Raw genomic sequence first — 13,672 nt, 5'->3', positions numbered from 1 at the left:
ACGGAAGCAAGAGAAGGAGAAGGAGCCCTCACACAGACACAGACACACAGAGTGTCAATTCTAAAGTCTCAGGGGCGCAGGGAGAGTGAACGGGAAGCAAGAGAAGGAGAAGGAGCCCTCTCTCACACACACAGTGTCAATTCTAAAGACGGAGGGAGAGCGCAGGGGCGCAGGGAGAGTGAACGGGAAGCAAGAGAAGGAGAAGGAGCCCTCTCTCACACACAGACACACACAGTGTCAATTCTAAAGTCGCAGGGGCGCAGGGAGAGTGAACGGAAGCAAGAGAAGGAGAAGGAGCCCTCTCTCACACACACAGAGTGTCAATTCTAAAGACGGAGGGAGAGCGCAGGGGCGCAGGGAGAGTGAACGGGAAGCAAGAGAAGGAGAAGGAGCCCTCTCTCACACACAGACACACACAGTGTCAATTCTAAAGTCGCAGGGGCGCAGGGAGAGTGAACGGAAGCAAGAGAAGGAGAAGGAGCCCTCTCTCACACACACAGACACACAGAGTGTCAATCCTAAAGTCGGAGGGAGAGCGCAGGGGCGCAGGGAGAGTGAACGGGAAGCAGGAGGAGGAGAACGATAGCTCAAGCACACACACACACACAGCCCCTACAGTGGCTAATCCAAAATCGGACAGCAAAAAACTGCAGGCAGGGACAGAGAGCATGGGGTTGTTTTAAAGCAGCCAACCCCGCTCTGCTTCTCTCCCTCCTCCCTGCTAGGCTGGCTGAAAAGCTTTGCTGCTACTTAGCAGCTCAGTGGGGAGGAGAGAGGAACATAGAGGACGGGGTTGTTTTAAAGCAGCCAACCCCGCTCTGCTTCTCTCCCTCCTCCCCGGCTCCGCTAGCTGACAGGAGCCGCTTACTGTTTCAAAGCGAGCCATGGACTGCTCACAACTGCAGCAGATTCCCCCGCCATCTGTAGGAATTCGCTCCATAACACGCACAGACATTTCCCCCTACTTTCTAGGAGGAAAAATCTGCGTGTTATGGAGCGAAAAATACGGTAGTTTGGCTCAAAGGTCGGCTTGGAATCATTTGGACAATTGAGGTGTCAAATGTGCCACTGATGGGGGAAACTTGGCACATTTTCTCAATGGCTGCCTTGTGTGCTATTTTCATTGGCTTAGAATATGGATTGCTTGGGTGCAGAATTTTTGTTAATACAAAGCCTAGTCATGCCTCTGGCTAAGGTGATCATATTTTGGGGAGCCAATTCTCACAGTCTCATTTTCCGTCTGCCCTAATCAGCTTTTCCAATAGCCAAGTGCTATCTGGTGGACTTCAGAGATTTGTAAGCTAATTCCAAGCAGATGCTCCTACTTTCCTGCTCCCTCTGTTTTTGCCAGCTCCTCCATGCTTCATGCAGTTAACAAATTCAGACATATTGGAAAATATCCTCTCTCATTCTCTTAAAAAAAAAAAAATCTAAAGCAGGCAATCCAAAGTACTCACACTTGGCACATACCCTTTATGCTCCCTGGTTTAGAAGCTTTGCTTCAGCTAAACGCTGATCATTGCGTCATAGGCAATGATCGAATGGGTTGGGTAGCACCCACTGTGTAAACATATGTTAACAAATGCACAAGTTCAGCATGAGTGTGCATCCATTCAGACAAAGGGCGCTTCCAGATGACCTGTTTAATGTGCATTCATCCTGATTTGTTTGGACAAAGCTCAGGCAGAGACAGAGGTAGGAGAATCTGTCAATTTCGGGTTTTCTCAGTTTCTTTCCCCCCAGTCTTCAGTTCAGAGGCAAGCAGGGAGAAGGCAGCCTTCCTGCCTTCATGACAGTTTTGAATTTTTAATCCCACCCCCAAGTGCTCTATGCCACAACCCCAAAGTAGTGATTGGTTCTGTCTCTAGTGGAGTTTTTCAGCATGCAGACAACACATATGAGTTCACAATTTGCCTGCATATAAACATGGCAGATGGGGCTCTGAGAATCCTAGGGACCTAAGAAGCAGATGTGTGACACTTTGATTCATGGGGCAGAAAAGGGATACAAACAAATAGTTGGGGAAAACGGTAGCTTTCAGCACATACCGTATTTTTTGCTCCATAAGACACACTTTTTTCCTCGTAAAAAGTAAAGGGAAATGTCTGTGCGTCTTATGGAGCAAATGCACTAGGCGGCAGAGGGATCCCTCGGTTACCGCTGCAGTCGTGAGCAGAGGGATGCCTCTGCAGCCAGAGCCATGGCTCCCGTCTGTCGCTCTTGCTCTGCTGGCTTCTCAGCGAAGCGGGATGTGGGACAGAAGGGGCTCCTTGTAAGGGCTCCCTTCCGTCCCTCCTACTGCTTCGCTGGGAAGCCAGAAGAGCAAGAGCCATTTTCTATGGGACAGAGGGCTGGGGGGGGGGGAGTGCTGTGTAAACTACGAATGAAAGGCTAAGTCAATTTTGGTTCTCTCAATTTCTCTTTTTTCCAAGCTTAAATTAAGTTCTCTGCATTTCTGCAGCAATTTGTGGTGGTTGTTTTTAATTTCTCCCATTTAAGAACATTTCTGTATGCAATTCTCACTAATGTACTTTTTTTTGCAACCACTTGCAAACAACTATTGCGTGTTATTTTCAGGAATATATCCTTTTTTAATGTACACTATTCCCTAATATCTGCATTTTACTACACATAGCTTGGACAGAGCATTGCAATGCAAAATTTGGATAAGTGCAAATTTTGAAGGATAACTGCATTTTGGTTCTCATATTTGATAAATTCACTTTTAAATGTGAAGTGAATTAAATCCCTCCCCCATAGTGTAAGCTGAAGGTAACTGAATTGGAGCAATTTCCAAGATCGCAGCAGAATTTATGAGATGCTGCACCTATGAAAATAATTGTGTAGGGTACATGGCTGTTTGGATGCTTTTTCACACATATTCCTGGGAAAGGTAAGTGATTTGCATAATCAGTAGCAGTAAGTGTGCAAACCAGCCCATAGTCAGACCAAATGATGTGACTTTTATGAAGATGTGCAGACTTTGCATTATTTATTCTAAATGCTACACTTCTCTTTCTTTACCTTATGTTTCCCCCTTCTCTCCATTGTGTAGTGAACATCTATGGACAATCACTGAATAACATTAAGTTTTTTTCCAGATTGAAAGGGGTAACTAGGAGCATATGGCACACCAGAAATTGTATTTTCACTGTATTGTTTAGCAATGTGCATGATGCAGCATTGCACCTCTTTAGCTAACCCATGGCAAGATTAAGTAAGGTTACCAGACATTCTCGTTTCCTGGGGACAGTGCCTGGATTTACAAATCAGTCCCCATACAAAATTCATTGAAGTTTAAAAGTGTCCCCGGATTCACTGAATTTATTTTGGTAACCTTAAATTAAAGGAGATTCCAGGAACAAGATGCTTAATGAACGGAGATAAGAACAATCTCCCCCTGCATCCCATGCTACTGATAAATGAGGAAATATGGATGTCTAAGTTGGCATCGCTGTATTTGAACCATGTTCATGACATTTCTTCAGCACAAATTGCCTTACATGAACTGCTATTTAAAAACATCGAAAGAATGAAACTAAAACTAAAACCATAAACCAACAATGGCACAAAAACCAGGTGAAATAATTCAGTTTATATATAACATTCAAAATGTGGGTGCTGCTGCTTATTAAGCCAAAAAGCATCGCCCATGCATAAGAGGGAAGTATTTGGAGTCTCTCCCCCAAGTTAAAACAGTACACACTCAAAAAGGTAGGGGGATCTTAAAGGTGAGCGATACCTTCCAAACTGCCCAGTGAGGAGTAAATAATAATAATAATAATAATAATAATTATTATTATTATTATTATTATTATTATTATTATTATTATTTATTTATACCCTGGCTTCGAGCAAAATATTAAAATACAATAATTCATGAAATATTAAAAGCTTCCCTAAACAGGGCTGCCTTCAGATGTCTTCTAAAAGTCAGATAGTTGTTTATTTCTTTGACATCTGGTGGGAGGGTGTTCCACAGGGCGGGCGCCACTACCGAGAAGGCCCTCTGCCTGGTTCCCTGTAACTTTGCTTCTCGCAGTGAGGGAACCGCCAGAAGGCCCTCGGAGCTGGACCTCAGTGTCCGGGCTGAATGATGGGGGTGGAGATGCTCCTTCAGGTACACTGAAATTGTGTGCTTGATGGCCATGGAATGCTGCTGTGGATGGAGAGCTGGGGAAGGGGTAATGGAATGGGGTGGCTGGAGTCTTGAGTAACAGCACTCCAGACTGGAATTCTTGCTGCAGGTCCCGCATGGAATAACAACAAAGCTCAGTGTTAGGCAGTATCATAAAACATTCTCATCATCGCTGTTCTTATCTGTTAAAAGTGGGGGAGAAAAGCGGTGTGGGGAGGGTGTTCCATAAATGAGACATAAATGAGGTCACCCCAGTGGCACTGATGGGCAGTAGGTCCAACTAAGAGAAAACAAAGGCCTCTTCAGTTTCTTTCAAAACATTGCTTTATCCTCCAAACTTTTAGAGGACATATATGAGAATGGTCCTATCAACAACAGATGCTGCCCTTGTAATAACCAAGAGGTGAAGTCAGTGTCATGTACTCTTTTAAAATGAAGTTTTCATCAGGGGGCTAGAGAAACAATCATGTATCCTATTAAACAGTTCTTCAGAGTCTCTTTGAAGCCTCCTGATCGCTTTTATTGATCATTTTATTGAATGGCTGTAATTATTTAATTACTAAGCAAGTTGCAAAGCTTCTAAGGGTGATATCTACTGCTAGTCCTTCTTGAAGTAGATACTCTGACTAGCATCAAATGCACTTCTAAATGTTGCAATTTCCCTTAGATGATTAATGTTTGCTTTCTGATAGTTTTTGGTGTGTGTATGTTTGTAGCGTTACATATTTTAAATTCTGCAACATTTTATTTTTGGTTGTTGGACCATAAATAAACTATATTTTTATTACAGATAGGTAGCCGTGTTGGTCTGCCATAGTCAAAACAAAAATTTTTTTTTCCTTCCAGTAGCACCTTAAAGACCAACTAAGTTAGTTCTTGGTATGAGCTTTCGTGTGCATGCACACTTCTTCAGATACAGTGTGTATCTGAAGAAGTGTGCATGCACACGAAAGCTCATACCAAGAACTAACTTAGTTGGTCTTTAAGGTGCTACTGGAAGGAAAATTTTTTATATATATTTTTATTGATATACATAACATAATTTTCTTATACCCTGGTATATAGCCTTTGTGGAGGGATGCGGGTGGCCCTGTGGGTTAAACCACAGAGCCTAGGGCTTGCCGATCAGAAGGTCGGCGGTTCGAATCCCCGCGACGGGGTGAGCTCCCGTTGCTTGGTCCCAGCTCCTGCCAACCTAGCAGTTCGAAAGCACGTCAGAGTGCAAGTAGATAAATAGGTACCGCTCCGGCGGGAAGGTAAACGGCGTTTCCGTGTGCTGCTCTGGTTCACCAGAAGCGGCTTAGTCATGCTGGCCACGTGACCCGGAAGCTGTACGCCGGCTCCCTCGGCCAATAAAGCGAGATGAGCGCCGCAACCCCAGAGTCGTCCACAACTGGACCTAATGGTCAGGGGTCCCTTTACCTTTACTATATAGCCTTTGTGTCTGAAAAAGTAGCCTAGAAGCCCATTAACTAAACAGATAAATAATTTGATAAACTCATGGTGGATTGGCATATGCATTGCTGTTAGCCATGCTAGTGCTACTGAATGTCCCTCTTCAGAAACCAGAATACCAACCCACAGCTGTTGCTGGGAAGCAATAGAGGGAGAGAGCTACTTCTATGAACTTCCCAGAAGCCTCTCTGTTGGCCACCATGACAGGAAGAAAGTTAGGTTTGATGCAATTTTGGAACTTTGGCCTGATCCTGCAGATTTTATTTTCCTTTCTAATGGCGAGATTAAACTCATCTTAGATTATGGTTCTGGTTTCTTCCCTCCAAACAGAAGGCATGAATAAATCTATTAGAAAAGATGGTGTAAGCGAAGAATTCCTTGAGTGGAAAATGAGTAAGTTAAAAAAAAGTCTGTGAATAATTGAAAATCAGATCAACCAAGAAGTGAATTCGTTCCTTGATAGTGTGCTGGTTATTATAGTGATATTAGTCTTTTGTGTGTTTCTTTTAAAAAATAAGAATGCGAATGCTTTCATGCTCCACTGAAAATTCTTTTTAAATGTAGCATATTCATTTTACCTCTCTTTCCAAACACACACAGAAAATTTGTTTTTTAACTTCTTTTTGCTTCCTTGACATAGATCAGTTCCCTTTGAGTTCCCAGGGAGTTCTGGGAATATACATCTGTTTTGAGTTTCTGCTTTCATTGCCTTCATTTCCTAACTTGTTCTATGTTGTTCCAATTGTAAAGAGCATCTTAGCTCAAGAATATGCGTCCCATTCTGTGAATGATGACCTCATCCCAGTACAGTGAATGCACAAGCGGAGGGAAAAAATCCTTTCAGATAATTCACTCTGTGCCAGTTCCATCCTCATCTGTCAGCTGCCACTCACAAACTTGTTTCCTGGTATCCTTTGCAGGTTTGTTGGGCTGCCGTTCTCCTTTCTGAGACTGAAAAAATGCTTCTGGAACAAATCAGGATCTCAGAAACAATCATCCCAGAAAACAAAATTATTATGAGAGTCAAGAAGGTTACATGATTCAGGGAAGCAATTATAAGGTCTGAAACAAGATGGTTGATTCTGGCTTACAGTGCAAATCTAACCGTATCTAAGCAGAATTAAGTCCTATTGATTTCAGTAGGGCTTGCTACCATGTAAATGGGGTTAGCTTTGCAGCCTTAATTTTATTTTCAGGGTGTGTGTGAGGAACTGATTTATTTCTAAAATGGCCTGAATTTCTGCTTTGAATTCTTTTCCCCCTAAGCAGAAACAGGAGAAGTATGTATGTATGTATGTATGTATGTATGTATGTATGTATAAATAAATATCCATTTCCCGAATGTTTGGGGTGTGTTTTCCTACTAATATGAAGGCTGCAACTCTATCTACTTACTTATTTATTTAAGTTTTTTTAAGGCTGCTTTTCTGGGCAAATGCCTACCCAAAGTGCCTTGCAATCAAAAATAGAAAAAGATAAAAAGAACTATGGTAAAAGTAAAGGTAAAGTCATGTGGCCAGCATGGCTAAATGGTTTGCCTATGCCTGGTCTTGTCTATGAAAGCTTATGCTGTAATTAGTCCTGGATAATTTGAAATGTTTTTTTATTATCATGTGGCTTCAGACTGATAAGTGATTCAAGAATGGATAAAGGACCAGTGAAAGCAGGTCCATCAGGATAAAGACAAAAGTCCCACCCACTCAAGGGATCTGTTTATGTAGATTGAGTTATAGAATCATAGAACTGTAGAGTTGGAAGAGTTGTAGGTAACAAAACTATTATGCGTAAGGGATACTTCTTCTGTTTTTTTTTTTTTAAATATTTTTATTCGAGAATTTTTCCATATAGACATAACATACATAAACATACAAAGACAAAAACAAAACAAAAAAACATGTACCATTTCATATCCTAATTTCTTGTACCTTTCTTCCCCGACTTCCTCATGCCTCCCTTTTCTGTATTCCAAATTCTTATCGATTACTCAGCAAATCTTCCCTTATTTTAATTTAAATTTAAACTAATCTTCCTTATTCTCCTTGTCTTAACCATTGCTAATAGTAACCATTTACTTTCCAGTCCAACATCATTCTAACTTTCATTAACTTTGTAATATTTCTTTAAATAGTCCTTGATTTTTTTCCATTCTTCTTGCGCTGCTTCTCTTCCCTGGTTTCGGATTCTGCTCGTCATTTCTGCCAAAAGGGATACTTCTTCTGTCCCACCGCAGGATCCTTGTGCATTCCAATTTCTTACAATTTTTGTAAGGTTATTTTTCACATACAGAGTAATACTTGGTTTCCATCCTTTGCTATTCTCCACCTCCACTCACCCACAGCACGGCAATCCAAAGGCCATAATTACCGCTTGATGTCTCCTGATCTTGTTTGCGCTTTGTGATTCAAAGTTAGAATAAGTGTTCCTAAATAGTTATAATTACTCTAATTACAATGTATACCTTTTTGACATAGGACTTTAGGTTGCCAGGAACCTTTGTTAATTATTGCAGAAAGTCTGTTCAATGGAGGGCGGTGGGAGACAAAGCCAGCCTAAGGATTTAGCAATAGTCTGGGAGGGGGGTGGAATGGGGTAGCATTGCATATTACATTGAGCACACTTTTCCTCTTGCATCGATAATACTTCCTATAGGCTGTGCAATCCGGCCACAGTTATCAAGACTTTGAACTTTTCATAAAAGAGAGAGATATCACTAAAGGAGCTGGAATAGTGGTGACATTTAGTGGGTGGAACTACATGTAAACAAACACAAGTTCCCCAATGGGAATATTTTCTTATGATACGTTGTTTTTTAAATTAAATTATTTAAATTTAAATTATTGGAGCAGTAAAACTAAGGTGATGCAGCAGTAAAAAAAGCTAACACTATTCTAGGCTGCATCAACAGAAGTATAGTGTCCAAATCAAAGGAAGCAAGAGTATCACTCTATTCTGCCTTGGTTAGAGCACACCTGGAATCCTGGGTCCAATTCTGGGCACCACAATTTAAGAAGGATGTTGACAAGCTGGAACGTGTGCAGAGGAGGGCAACCAAGATGATCAAAGATCTGGAAACTAACCTTACAGGAACGCTTGAAGGAGCTGGGTATGTTTAGCTTGGAAAAGAAGAGACTGAGAGGAGATATGATAACCCTCTTCAAATATCTCAAGGGCTGTCACATGGAAGAGAAAGCAAGCTTGTTTTCTCCTGCTCTGGAGGGTAGGACTTGAACCAATGGCTTCAAGTTGCAAGAAAGGAGATTCTGACTAAACATTTGGAAAAACTTTCTGACAGTAAGAGCTGTTCAGCAGTGGAACAGACTTGTTCCTAAGCAGAGGTTGGATGGTCATCTGACATGGAGGCTTTAGCTGCGACTCCTGCATTGCAAGTGATTGGACTAGATGACCCAGGGGTCCCTTCCAACTCTATGAGTCTATGATTCAGGAAAAACAAAAACTAGGATTCTGAAGGCTCAAAGCACGTTATCCCATGTTGATGGCCTTTCAGCTGATTCCCTGGTGGCCTGCTGGAATGCGAAATTAACCAGGGCTATTGACTGGCTCCAAAGTGCCCTCTCCAATTGCAAGGAGCCGGATGGCCCCATTGCTTTCCCCAGAGCTGAGGGCAATGAAACAATCGCTGAGATGGCTAGAGCACCGGTGGAAGATAACTCATTCTGAATTGGACCAAACACGGGTTAGAGCTCAACGTTGAGCCTACCAGGTGGCAATGGTGAGGGCGAAGAAGGACTTCTTCGTCGCCTCTGTTGCATCTGCAGCAAACAGCAGCAGGAGACTCTTTCAGGTGGTTCACAATCTAACGGAACCACCTTTGCCATCGGGGTCTGGTGAGGCCCCCAAGATCGCCTACAATGATTTTGGAAAGTTTTTCGCAGATAAAGTCGCTCAGATTTGGAAAGAGGTAGACTCCACTGTGGTAGCAGGGCCAGAGGAGAGTGCTAGAGATCTGTCTAGTCAAGTTTCATGGGATCAATTCTAATCTGTTACCTCCAAGGGTGTGGGCAAGCTGCTTGGACTGTCATGGACTAGGAATCAGCTTCACCTGCTGAGCAGCAGCCTGAATGAGCAGAAGCCAGAGTGTCTCCACCTGTTGCTGATCAGCCTTCTTGCTCCTGATGTGAACCAGCTGGCTCCAGCTTTCTTAAGCAGGGTTTCCAGACTCAGCCAGCTGCTGGAAACAACATTTGTTCTTCCTGGCCAGACCTCGCTGCTTCTTGCGACCTTGGACTTTTGGCTTTCTTAACCCCCAGATCGTCTGACTACGTGAACTGAGATACTCCTGACCTTAGGACTGGACTTGACCTTGCATATGGACTCTGCATCCCCTGCAAATATGACCATAAAACCTTCATCCCCACCTTTAAGCAATGATCTGAGACTCTGTTAGGCCACAACCTAATTTTTACTTGTAATATGCAAGATTTGTAACATTTCTAAAATGTCTCTTTGTTTTCAGGAAAGTGGTGTATGGAACAAAAGCTGAGCATATCATCAGACTGAAACACCATCATTGTGGAAAGTAGAGATTGCTGGTGTCTGCTTCAGAGAAAGGCAGCAAATTACAAATAATGTCAATGAAGAGGAAACATGAATTGTTTGATGCTATGACTGACCCTGCAGTGGCACCATTTTTATGGGACTTGTGTTTGTTATGCCAGAAACATTCATATGAGTGTTTAATTATTCTGACGTATAAAGGTTTCATTACAATAGCAAAGAATCTTGCCATTTTAGTTGAAAGTGGGAAGCTTCCAACAGTTATAAGAAATTTGGATCAATTGGATGATGGAAGTGGTCTTTTGCAAATTAGGATGATGTCCTAATAGGAAACTGACACATATAAATATGGGGCCATTGCTGTGAGAGAGAAGGTATTGTATCTGAATGCGAAATGAATGACATTTCTCTGCAGCGATTTCTCTGCCTGTGCTATTCTATGATGCCCCAAGGGGAGAGGGAGAGAAGCATTTAAGCAGAGAACTGTTGCTTTGAGTCATCCGCTCCTTCACCCTTGTCACACCTCTCTATCTCTATAATTGAGAAAATGCAGAGGTGGTGATGGGTTAATCTGCTTTGCACTCTTAATTCCTTGCTGTTTGTTCCTCCATGTGCACCCTCACCCCATGCAGGTTTTCACTTTGGAAACGATATCCACAAAGCTTGTATGTGATGACAGCATAAATCAATTTCTCAGCTCTGAATTCAGTGCACCTCCATAAATGTTCCCAGAGGCATCTGTGTGCCTGGGAACTGACTGTGGATTAAAGCCAAGGCAGCAATCGGAAAACGTGTTGCTTTCCTTCATTCTTTTCAAGATTATGCATGTGCAGAGAATTACACACTGGTGGTCAAATTACATAAGCAAGAGTATAGACATCCATTGATTTTAACACTCCATTATTTCATTTTCACTTCGGCATCCTCCTAAAAGAAGCTCAACAACTTAGAGTTGCCTGTCAAAAAAAAGGTGGGAGTTCCTGCACCTCTTTTTCTAGAAAAAAGGACTGGGTACAACCCAACATCTCCACAACATTAACTGTTCAACAATTAACCGTTTTTTGTTTGTTTTTGTTTTTAAAAAACATACTGTATGTCTGACATCTCCAAGACTTTCACATCCCAGTGTCACTCCAAACCTCATGGCAATAGTGCCTAGCAACACCCTCCAACTTTCATACCTAGGCCCAAAGACCCACTCCAAGTTGTTCTTGCATGGGTTCCCTTATGACTGAAGCATGGGGCAAGGAGATGGAAGCGGTTGTTCCCTGATGGCAAGCCTGGATACTATCTTCTCTCCAGTTTGTAGAAGGCAGGTGGTGATGACCACCAGGTTGGATGGCTTTCAAAGATAAATTCATGGATGATACAGCTATCAATGGCTGTAAGGCATGAAGACTATGTTCTACCTCCTGTGCTGGAGGCACCATGCCTCTGAATACCAGCTGTTGGGAATCTAAAGAGGGGAGGTTGCTGTCGCACTCAGGTCCTGCTCGTGAGAGTCCCATAGGCATCTCATCCGCCACTGTGAGATCAGGATGCTGGTCTAGATGGGACTTTGCTCTGATCTATTAGGGTTCTTCTTAGGTTCTCTGGAGTTTTTCCAAACTGCTGTTCAGCTAGAACTGATTGCTGCTGCCCCTGCAGCCCTTAGTGCCCTAAAAATGAGTTTTGAGGGTTGAGGGACCCTCTAGACAGCATGGTGGATGGCACTGAGGGAGATGCAGGGAGAATGGGCATTGGGTGAAAAAAGTGTTCCCTCTTCCATTAATGGAAGATATCAATTCAGGGACTGCTCAAGACATATTTTTAAAGAGCTTTTCAGCTTCAGGAATTAATTTGAACAAGGTCTTGATGTATTTACTTGATGCCTCCCCTTCTGTGTCTTCTTCACAGTAGATTTTATTGGTGTGCAGTGTCAGTTTTATTAGTCTAAAATTAAGACTATGCACTCAAGCAAGAGGACTTTCACGGAAATGATGATAAACCTAGCCCAATAAAAGCATGCAAGGGGATTCTACCAATTTTTAACAAGCAAGGCATGTTATATCGTCATGCATTTTTACCAAGGGCAAGTACAAAGAGTTTTGTCATGTAGCCAGGGAGCTCCTTTGCAAGTTATCAGAACTCGTTGATAGGCAGCAATCTTAGAGCTCTAGCACATTTTTTGCCTCTGAAAAGTGCTTCTTGGCAAACTGATTTTATTCCTAAAATAAAAGTTCATTTTAGATTGATTCCACGTTATCCCCCTAGTATATACACTTGAAAACAAACCATTCAGTGTATATGCAGACTGAGTTGCTGTGTGATCTCTCCATCTCAATCTGTTTTTCAGGTTCTCTGTATAAAACTCTTTGTTCTCCATTCACTACAATGAGGAAATCTATAAACAGATATAACCTTTCCCCCTTTTGGCTAAAGTGGATGAAATTTACAGGCCTACTGGGCTCTAACAGAATGGATTAAGCCTGCCAAATTGCAGACAAATGGGTCTAGGGGATTTTTGTGGAGGAAGGAAAACGTATTCACATAAGGGTTTATGGAGGAAAAGTGAATACATTTTCCTCCATAAACCCTTATGAGGGATGGTTTTTACCTAAACGCCTCCAATGAAGGGACGGCCACCTCCTTCTGAGGCACTCTTTTCTGCTGCCAAACAGTGCTTACCACTAGGAATATGTGCACTATGGACTACACTGGCTTCCCTTGTGTCCCAGCCCACCCTGCACACTGGAACTGCCTACTGAGATGTTGTGGAATGTGTTTGAACTGCAGCTATTCTGTACTAAGTCCAGATTCAATTTGTTTTGCATTTTTAAAGTGTTATGCTCCCAGGTGGTCTCATCTACTTATCTATCTATCTATCTATCTATCTGTCCATCTATCTATCGGAAAGGAAAAAAACTGCTTTGTAGCACCTACTTCAGAAACTACTGCAGGACAGTGTGTTGCAGAATGACTGAGTACAGCTGCTGGCAAGTGCAGCAAGTACTCAACGTTGGGAGGGGGCTCAGGCAATTATCTTTTCTGTGAGAATTGAGCTGCTGCAAGCACAGTCTTATCTGTGCTGAATCTATTAGTTATCAAAGCTAGCTAGAGCTAGAACTCTTTTGTATTAAAGTTTCAGTGCAACCATGAACAAAAAGAAAAAAGAACAGTGTCCCTTATTAATTTATGACACACTATGGAAATGGTGCATGAACATTTAAGCTGTTACTCTAGAGATACATATATATTTTTTGCAACATAGATAACTGGGCCAATATTTATTCATTATAGATAACCATATTCATTGAAAGGGGGGGTGGGATCCTGAAAATGGAGGCATTGTGCTTTAAGAAGTTCCATTGTGTCTCAGTCAGGGTAGACATGTACTACAGCACAGGCTTCACATGCAGAAGTCCCAGGTTCAACCCCTGACACACACCTGCAGCTGAAAGGATCAGGGAGCCAGTGGTGGGAATGACCTTTCTCTGACTGAATCCCTAGGAAACTGCTGTATAACACACCTTCCTTCTGTGCCCTTCTGCTTAAATAAGTGTTTGATAGTGATGTGCTTCAGCA

At 42.4% G+C, this 13,672-nt stretch overlaps 1 protein-coding gene and 1 long non-coding RNA gene across 2 annotated transcripts in view; one reads left to right on the top strand and one right to left on the bottom strand.

Annotated features, from left to right (window-relative positions):
- Positions 1–13,672, bottom strand: part of LOC310750701 (uncharacterized protein) — a 735,887-nt gene that overhangs the window by 646,095 nt on the left and 76,120 nt on the right. The gene's annotated exons all lie outside the window — the stretch shown is intronic.
- Positions 1,623–10,943, top strand: LOC310750825. Its single transcript, XR_014542313.1, has 3 exons — positions 1,623–1,695; positions 6,514–6,653; positions 10,068–10,943. It is a non-coding gene; the product is annotated as an uncharacterized lncRNA (long non-coding RNA).

This window comes from Podarcis filfolensis (genome assembly GCF_964270895.1).
Source record: "Podarcis filfolensis genome assembly, chromosome: 15".
Lineage (NCBI taxonomy): Eukaryota > Metazoa > Chordata > Lepidosauria > Squamata > Lacertidae > Podarcis > Podarcis filfolensis.
This window is presented reverse-complemented; position numbering and strand designations above follow the sequence as displayed.